Source organism: Dipodomys merriami, unplaced genomic scaffold (genome assembly GCF_024711535.1).
Source record: "Dipodomys merriami isolate MVZ:Mamm:240054 unplaced genomic scaffold, mDipMer1.0.p SCAF_141, whole genome shotgun sequence".
Taxonomy (NCBI): Eukaryota; Metazoa; Chordata; class Mammalia; order Rodentia; family Heteromyidae; genus Dipodomys; species Dipodomys merriami.
Genome location: NW_027202727.1, coordinates 1435766 through 1445379, shown reverse-complemented (window position 1 = coordinate 1445379; position 9614 = coordinate 1435766). Strand labels below are relative to the sequence as shown.

General features: G+C 38.2%; 1 pseudogene; it reads right to left on the bottom strand.

Moving 5' to 3' along the window:
* Positions 1-201: 201 nt before the first annotated feature.
* Positions 202-301, bottom strand: LOC138826301 (U6 spliceosomal RNA; annotated as a pseudogene).
* Between the last annotated feature and the right edge of the window lie 9313 nt (positions 302-9614).

Below are 9614 nucleotides of genomic sequence, written 5' to 3'. Positions count from 1 at the left end.
ATTTCTTTGGGATAAAATGGCAATATTATCTAATTTCAAGTTTTGTAAAGGTTATACTATGTAAAGGCCTTTCTAAGGTGAAAATTTAATACACTGATGTCAAACTAACCTTTAATTCTATGAATTACATGTATTGTTACACTTGTATTTTTGTAATCAACTTTTTAATAACTGTTTTTCATATCTTGCATCAGAAGAATGAAAAATATGGAATACTTCACAAATTTTCATATCATCCTTGTGCAAGTGCCATGTTAATCTCTGTATTGTTGTAATTTGGGTAGACCTGCTGCTGAAGCATGTAGTATCCTCTAAATTTAAGTAAGTAATGATACAATCTTTATACAGGCATTTATCCATGGTTGCCTATTTGTAACAAGGAACCCTTATTGTTCCTAAAAATGCTATTGATCTTATTTCTCTAAGTACAGTGGAAAAAAACTTATATAGTTCGGTCGATTGCTCACATTTACAATTTTTTGTCAATGACTATTTTGTCATTTTCATTTTAAATTTGATCATACTTTGAAGCCTTTACAGCTAAGTCCAAAGGTGGTGGGTTTTCAAGTACTTATTTATCAACTGAGTTAGCTTTGTGGAGCTAATGGATTCAAAGTAAGCCTTGCTTAAGAGCTACTTCTAACTTTCTGCAGCTTAAAATTTCCCAAATGAGCTCTTGCTGGGACAAATGTCTACCTGAACTGTGAAGACTCAGGGTCTATGTTGAGGGGGCAGAATGATGCAGGCTCCAGCCTCGGGATTATCTGAGGACTGTGTTTGGGATTAGGAAAGCTCTTGGAACGCCAGGCTACAGAGGGAAAATGTTCCCTCTCCCTTTCTCAAAACATGTCACAGACTCCTGGGAGCTGAGGAAGTGGCTCTTCTGCTTGCTTAAGCATAGATGAACAGCTGGTCAAGCATTTTCCTGAGATTGGAGAAGTGGTTTGAGCTTGCTCTAAAATAGTTTAGATAATAATATACCTAGACATTCTCTCATAGGTTAAGTAAAAATGTATCTGTGGAAATCTTTTGTGTGAATGTTTTCTGACCAAATCTTGGAAAATATTATGCTTGCTAGTCTTTAAATACCCACTAACAATAAAGCACAGCATGCAGTGGCAATTGCTCTTTGCACTCTGCATCCCCTGTGTCCTGGTGATTTTGTGACCCTTACCCAGGGACCCCAACGCACTAGACATTGACACTGAACCTTTACCTTTCTTCCATGTAGGAACAGACCAACCAGAATATCTTACCTTGACAGCATGGATTGTCTTACTGGAACAAAAATAATCTTAGTTACAAGGGATCATAGAGAGATAAACAGTTCAGACAGAATTGTTCAGAATGGAAGGTATTTTATCAAAACATAATTGTTTATTATACGTATCATTTCAAAAGTAGCTAAAGCCAAGAAAGTGAAAAAATTGTTCATAGGCATGATTACCTACTGTCCTGACCTATCATCCAACCAAGCAGGAACTTACACTACTGACATTCTATCACCAAATATTGCAATAGCTCCTGGAGAAGTCCATATGTTTCTCCTCGATATTAGACCTTAAATTTGTAATGTTTTAATCACAGTGTTTCCTCTTGCCTCTAGGCTGCCTGTCTACAAATGGTAAAGCTTTAAGTCTAACTCTACCAAAAACTGAGGTAGAGATAATGGAATAATACTTTAAAACAGAGTTGCCTTTGATTCCCTAAACACAATACAACAATGCAAAACAATTTTTATATTATATGTACTTATATATTTTATATTTATATGTGCTGATTTTAAATTTCATACAGTGAATCTTACTAGAATTGATAATTTGACAAATATATTTACATTTATTCCCATAAATAGATTGGAATATAAATAATTGGGTTTAGAATATATATTAGAATATAAAAAGTATCAATGCAATATCTTCAGTATAAGCTTGTGATACCTTCTAAATCGTCGTGGTCTTCTGAATACACATGGTAAAATAACAGTATTGTTTTCTGCTAATCTATAAGGGATTTTAGTCTGATGCTCTGTGTATTGTTTTAACTTGCTGGTCCCAAAGTGTTTTTCTCCATATTTCTGAAGCATTCTTACTGATTATACCCAAATTTTGCTGATATGATGTCTAAAAGCTATTATTCTTCTGCAGGACCCACGGGTCCTAGGATAACAGATCCCAGTTATCTGCATCATCAGATAACAAGGGCATGACTTCTCACATAGGCCCAGGCAACATGCCAACAGAAAATAATTAAAGACTCATCTCAATTTTTCATTTCCTATAATATTTCAGGGCCCCAATTGCTTACAAGAATTAGCAGTAATCAATTGTGAAATGCAAGGCAAGTTAAAATGAAAGATGAGATCACAAAATCTGAGAGAAAGTTCTGTAATTCAAACATTCAATTGACAGATGACCAGTCCATATGAGTGAACAAAATCACAAATGAACAAGGTTATTTTTAATACCTTTCTCCTAATGATGAATGAAAAATTTCAGTGCAGCCAAAAAAATAGTTTCTGGAATGATAGATCGTAATTGGTCTACCAAGACTAGGAAAACTTGATTTAGAGGTCAAATATAATTTAGAAAAACATTAATTGAGAAGACCCTTAGTGCTTCAAAACACTGGTACTTCAGTAAAACTTGGTTCTGTAGTATAAAAATGTCATTCTCAAACCAATGTAACGTACATTTAATCTCCTGAAAGTATATTCCTTTTCAAATAAACTTTTAAAAATCATATTCACCAAAATAACACTTGACAAGTAGATGATAGTGACATTACAAGGTTTTCAAGTGTAGGGAGCTAGTTACAATAGAGTTGATTTACGTACCCAGCACTAATACCAAACAAGTTCAACCATTCATTAAAGTGCAGAAATTCTACCCCCCACCATTTGTGTTGTTCAGTAGGTGCCTTCCAGAAATGTGTTAAATAGATCAGCCTCCCATAATTCAAACCCAAATATTAGCTAATAAAGTAAATTTCATCACATAAGAAGGTACATTTTAAAGTCACTAATATAGTTGCCTTATCATGTGTTGCCTTATCATATATTTTCCCTATCTGTCTAACATAGTAAGAAATATGACTTTAAGTCTTGAATATGGGTACTGATGAGAGATTTGACAAACATAAAATCTGTCTTCTATTTCTATCATATTCCTTTAAATAGTAAATTTTAGTTTTCTTCTTTTTCCAAAACTTATAGGTAGTAGAAAAAATCATCCTATGTAAAATAAAATAATCACATACCATTGTACAAAGCCATTTATAAAAACTGGTAGGAATAAATTCTAAGCCATTTTTAAACGTTCCTTTTGACTAAAGATTAATCTTCCAAATGAACGAGAATAAAATCATGTCTAAGTGCTTCACATCTCCAGTCTTGCAAATTGTTATTGCAGATGAATGAATTATGGAAATATAAGCTGACATCACTTGCCTATATATTCTCCATGCTGGCTGAGACTCAGAATTTGCACAGCACAGGAAAACAGGTGCAATGACTGGCTTCTCACATCAGGGTGAATTTTTGGCATTGCTGGGCTTTGAACTCAGGTCCTAGGAGGCCCAACTGCCCAATTGGTCCACGTGATCACACCAGACTTTGAGCCACTAAGAAGATGGGCTCTTCCCAGGAACTGAGATCGAGCCACATGGAGGCCAAAATAGTGCTCAATGCATCATTTAAACATGGGATGTATATTCACATCCGTGTGGGGACTGCATCGTGCATTGAGTGTACATATTGTGTTTATTTTGTATTCTATTCATGGATTATTGTGTATTTTCTCATGTATATAATGACACGTATAACTGGGCTGATATGGATAACAACTTATTCCCATGACCACAGGGTGGCCCATGCATTCTTCATCCTAGCTGAGACCCAAGACTTGCACAGGAAAGGAAAACATATGCAACCATTGGTGTCTTACATCAAGATGAATCTTTTGGCACGGCTGGGATCTTAACTCGGGGCCTAGCAGGCCCAAATGGTGAATGGGTCCATATGAGCACAACAGCCTGTGAGTGACAAAGAAGCTAGGCCTTCCCAGTACCTGAATTTGAGCCCCCCTGGGGGGAGAGTGGGGAGCACAATAGTCATCCATTCATAAGTAGAAGGTAGAATGCAAATAAGTACATATTTGTATAGAGTAGGATTGATGGTGACTTGTGATGGAATCCAATCTGTGTGTACCTATATTTGGGTATTTTCTGATGCATTCATTTCATGTCTGTGATGATTATTGTCATGCTTCATTAACTCTTCTTTACAAATAATCTATACCACATGAGTCTTGCATATCATTTCCTACTCGCATCATGCACAAACTACTCATTCAAGGATGAGATAGATCGCATGCCATGACTCTTCCTAGGTCCAGAAGCAAGTATCTCAGTATCTCCCGCCATTCCCTCCTCCTAGGGGGACTGAATTCAAGCCTCAGTCCTGGAAAAGTTACTCCTTATATACATCTCAACAATAGGATTTATACTTCTTTTCAGATGTTCAGTCCATATTGTGTTTGGCGCGTTTATTCATTTTATTTCTTGTTTTATTAATTTATTTACCATTTATTTTATTGACTCTGATGACACTTATACCATTTATTACATTGTTTACATCCTATCACATAGAATCTAGATTTTAGATGTATGTGTTCTCCATCATGCCTGGCAGTGCTAGAATCTGATCTCAGGGCCTAGCAGGCCCAATTCATGAATGGGTGAGCTTGAGCATGGGAGCCTCTAGCCAATGAAGCTGTCAAGTGGTTCCCACGCGCTGAGATTGACCCCCAGTTTTGGCCAAAACAGCGATACATGGATAGGCAGACGGTGATATACAAAGAAATATATATTGTTAAAGAGTGCCAGAGCCGTCTATCTATGATTGAATGACACCTACTACATTCCTACCAACTCTTAGGTATTTATTATACCACCATTGAAGGAATATTATTCTTTTAATGCTTAATAAACTATACATTATGATCAATCAGCATTTTAGGACTATTGCATCCAATTTTAGACTAGACGGATGCATGAACTACTCTTTCAATGGATATTCCCATGCATAGGAATGAGTCTCTTGTGATCTCCTGCCATTGGTGTCAGGACTGGATTTGAACCCAGGGCCTATGTTCACAGGTTATCCTATGGCTTCACTGATAGCCCACAAGCCATCAGCAATGGCAGGTCATATCTACTTTGCAGCCATGTCATTCAAACCCAGGATGGTCATTGTGCAAAGAAAAAAATAATAAAACCCCAGCCCCCTGAAGGTTGCCACTTTTTCTACTTTCCAGGTTTTTTTTTTTCTAGAAAGTCCCCTGGGCCTAGGATCTTAGGATCAGCTATGGTTCTGGAGGCTGCACCCAAGCCGAAAGAGATCTAAGCTGAGGCAGAGTTTCCATGACCTGAGATCAAGCCCCATGGTTGGCCAAAAGAAAAAAAGGAAAAAGAATAAAGAAAATATAATTATTTAACTAAATTAAAAAAAATAAAGCTACCTAGTTTGGAATTTCTGCTAGTTTTCTTTCCTAGCCTGGGATTTGAACTCAGGGTCTTGGTAAATCTGTAGCAATGTGAGGGAAGATTTGCTACTACTTGAGTTCAAACCTTGTGCCAACCAAAAATGAAACCTAAGTCACTGACCTAAGCAGGGGGAGGTAGTTGTGGAGATGGGAGGGAAAGTATAGTAGGGGGAAAACAAAGGAGGAGGTAACAATGCTCAATATGAAATTTACTCATTACCTTGCTCCTGTAAAATATTTTTGCAATAAAAAACGAACAAAGACAAACAATGTAGTTCTCAGAGAAGCATTTTGGAGGTAAGGGAAGGATCTCTGAATGAATAGCTGTACAAAATTCTACACTTTTTTAAATGTTCAGTATGGAACTGAATAAACATAACTGCTTCCATTAAAAAATTATGTCAGTGTCTTGGAACTGGGGCCAGTATTTCTGCCATTGCTAGGATTTGAGCTCACCGTCCAGATAACTATTTTGCATCATGGGTGAAGGCAAAGCTCACTGTCCATGAGGAAAGAAATTCAGGCTAGAGTTCCCAGGGCCTGAATGAAGGCCCTGAAATGGAAAAAAAAATCTCTATACATGTGTAATATATGATATATATACTTACATATGTATGTTAATTTCATATTATGATTCAGGTGGATCAGTGGTAGAGCACTTGCCTTGCATGCCTGAGTCCCTGGGTTCGATTCCTCAGCACCACATAAGCAAAAAGAAAAAATCCGGAAGTGGCGCTGTGGCTCAAGTGGTAGAGTGCTAGCCTTGAGCTGAACAGCTGAGGAAGAGCACCCAGGCCCAGAGTTCAAGCCACAAAACCGGACCCCCACAGAAAAAGAATGATTTTGTACTTTATTTTCCTTTGATTCATTTATTTATTGATTATTGTATTTAGTAATTTTTACACATAATATTTATTACATTTTGCACATCTATTATAAAATTATACCCAATAATTGAGGACATTGACTCATTTTCATTAATATTTGATTAAGTGTTGAAACATAATACATAATTAAATGGAAGCATTTTTCACAGTATTCACATGATTAGAGTCTCTCACAAGTATGAGCTTTGTCTTATTTATCTTTGGAAACTTCCTGTCGGGTTTTCTTTAGATGATTTATACTCAGAAGCCTTTTCTTGAAGATAGGCAAGTGAGGTATAACATTGTGAGGGTGGGGCTAGAAATGTGGCTTAGTGGTAAAGTGCTTGCTCAGCATGCATGAATGCCAGGGTTTGAATCTTCAGTGCCACATACTCAGAAAAAGCCAGAAGCTATGGAGTAGCTCAAGTGGCTAGCCTTGAGAAAAAGAAGCTCAGAGAGAGTACCCAGGCCCTAAAATCAAGCCCAGGACTGTCTAAAACCATAGGCCAGATGCCAGTGGTTCATAAGTGGAACCGTAGCTTCTCGGGAGGCTGAGAGCTGAAGACCACAGTCCAAAGGAAAGCCTGTTAGATTCTTATCTCCAGTGAACCACCAAAATAACCCATCTGCCATTTTGGATTAAGTGCTAGAGTGTTCACCTTGAGCTGAAGGGCTCAGGGTCAGTGCCCAGGCTAGAGTTCGAGACACACAACTGGAAAAAGAGTGAGGGTTAATTAAAATACTTTTCCTATTTGCTAATTACGAGAACATTCTTTGGAAGATGATATACACCAGAATTGGACTCAGAGCTCATGGTTCAAGTGTAGCACATATATATGTCCATCCTCTCAGACTGTAGCATTGTAATATTGTGTCCTACAGGGTTTTTAAAGGTCCAAGGTTAAAAGGCTTAATATGCTCCACAAGCCTTTTTTGATAAGCAATTGACTTGTATTGTCAATGTCATTACAGTTCTGAACCTAGCAGAGCACAAGTAGCTCATGCCCATCACCCTAGCTCAGGAGGCTGAGGACTCAGGATCACAGGGTGAAGCCAGCCAGGGCAGGAAATCGATGACAAAATGACTTCCACTTCTGAAAGGTCAGATATTCAATAGCTTCTTGTGTCTTCCTTGGTGATGAGAATTTACTTGCACATTAAATGTTCTTATAGTACTCGAGTTATAGAAGAAGGAAAGAACCATTATTGACCTATCCTGGATTCAGATGAAGTTCTCAGGATCCAAGCCCTAGCTCTGTTAGCAGGAAGAACTCCAGTGTAACTCTGTAATTGAAGGACAGAAAACAGTTTCAAAATCCAGGCTAGGTGCAGAGACCAGGCATACATGATTAGGAGGCAGAACGTACACACTCAACAGGGAAGTGAGCTGCAAAACCACTTCATTTATTCCAGGCACAACCAGCAATGGGGAAAACCTGTAACATTTGTTAAAGTTACACCAGGGTCAGGCTTTACTCGGCCTCTTCAAATAATGACTAATTAACCTTCCTCCCTCATGTGAAGGGAGCCTCAGGCTACCTTTAGGTTACCAATAGACAGCCAGTTTAGTGGGGGAGAGGGGAGTAACAGAGTAGAGAAACCCTACTCTCTGGTCTTAGGGAGTGGGTTTTTGACTCTCCAACTATCAGATTTGAAGACCCTTCTACCTCTGCCAGTCCATTCTCCTTCCTTCATTCTCCACATAATTAATACAAATCCCCAGACTAACTAGAGGCAGGACTGTTTCTATTTTGTCTCCAAGCACATGATTTAGAACCTAGCTCTGCCCTCTTGACTCTGGGGCCCTTGGTTGCCTGAGAAGTGGGAAAGAGACAGTCTTCCTGCTCTGTGGTTATGTGAAGGCACACTGCAAAAGGCCTCCTGACTGGGAAGTGTTCCCTTCTTTCCTCCTGACGTCCAAAGATTAAACTATCATATTTCTTTCTTTCTTTCTTTCTTTCTTTCTTTCTTTCTTTCTTTCTTTCTTTCTTTCTTTCTTTCTTTCTTTCTTTCTTTCTTTCTTTCTTTCTTTCTTTCTTTCTTTCTTTCTTTCTTTCTTTCTTCCTATCTATCTACCTACCTACCTAGGTACCTCTTTTCCAGGTCTTGGGTTGAACTTAAGGCCTGGGCACTGTCTGTAGCACTCTGCTACTTGAACCACAACACCAATTATGGCCTTTTCTGTGTATGTGCTCCCGAGGAATCGTACCCAGGGCTTCTTGCATGCTATGCAAGCACTCTCTCACTAATCCACATTCCCAGCCTCCTCATATTTTTCTTAATGGTAGTTTTTACATAAGTATGCTACCATTTTACTTCCTCAAGTTTAATTTTCTGAAGACTGGTTACTTCTAAGAAACCCTATCTTGTGTACCCCTGCCTGATTTGTGACTGTTCCTGCATTGTCCTCATAATAAAATGTAAATAAAGACTGCTGAGATCTTCAGTGTGCATCATATAAGGACACAGGCCTGGAACCCTGGAAGAGAAAGCAATGGGTCTGACATGAAGAGGATGATGCAGTAGGCGCAAGGATCATATCTGAAAAATAAATAAATACATAAATAAATAAATAAATAAATAAATAAATAAATAAATAAATAAATAAATAAATAAATAAATAAATAAATAAATAAATAAATTAGAGAAGCATCATTGCATACAGTATGTTTGAACTCAGGGAGGTAATATACACACATAAGTAAGTAGGGCACTGATTCATAAACGTGGCCTTCTCTTTTTGAAAACGTTTTTGAGGCTATCACATGGCTTAAACTCAGGGCATGATGCGTTCCTCAGCTGTTTTTCCCAAGGCTGAGGCTTTACCACCACCACAGCTCCACTTCCATCCATCTGGTCATTAATCGGACATAAGTGCCTCCCAGGCTTTCCAGCCTGGTCTAGCCTGTTTCTTCTGCTTGGCTTTCTCTCTCAAAGCTCCATTTCTACCTTCTGGTCCACTGCTCCACTTCTGGTTTTCTGGTGGTTTATTGGACATAAGAGTCTCACAGACTTCCTGCTCAGGCTGACTTTGAAGGGCTATCTCTCAAAAAGGTTTTAAGCAGCTTTCCTCAGGGATTCACCAAGGAGCATCTCCACACAAACCTGGAGTCTAAATCTCGAGAGACACTAGAAAAGTGATGCATGAAGATGCTTCTAGTATATTCTAGATACTCAAGGTTGGAGACACACTACACTCCTAATT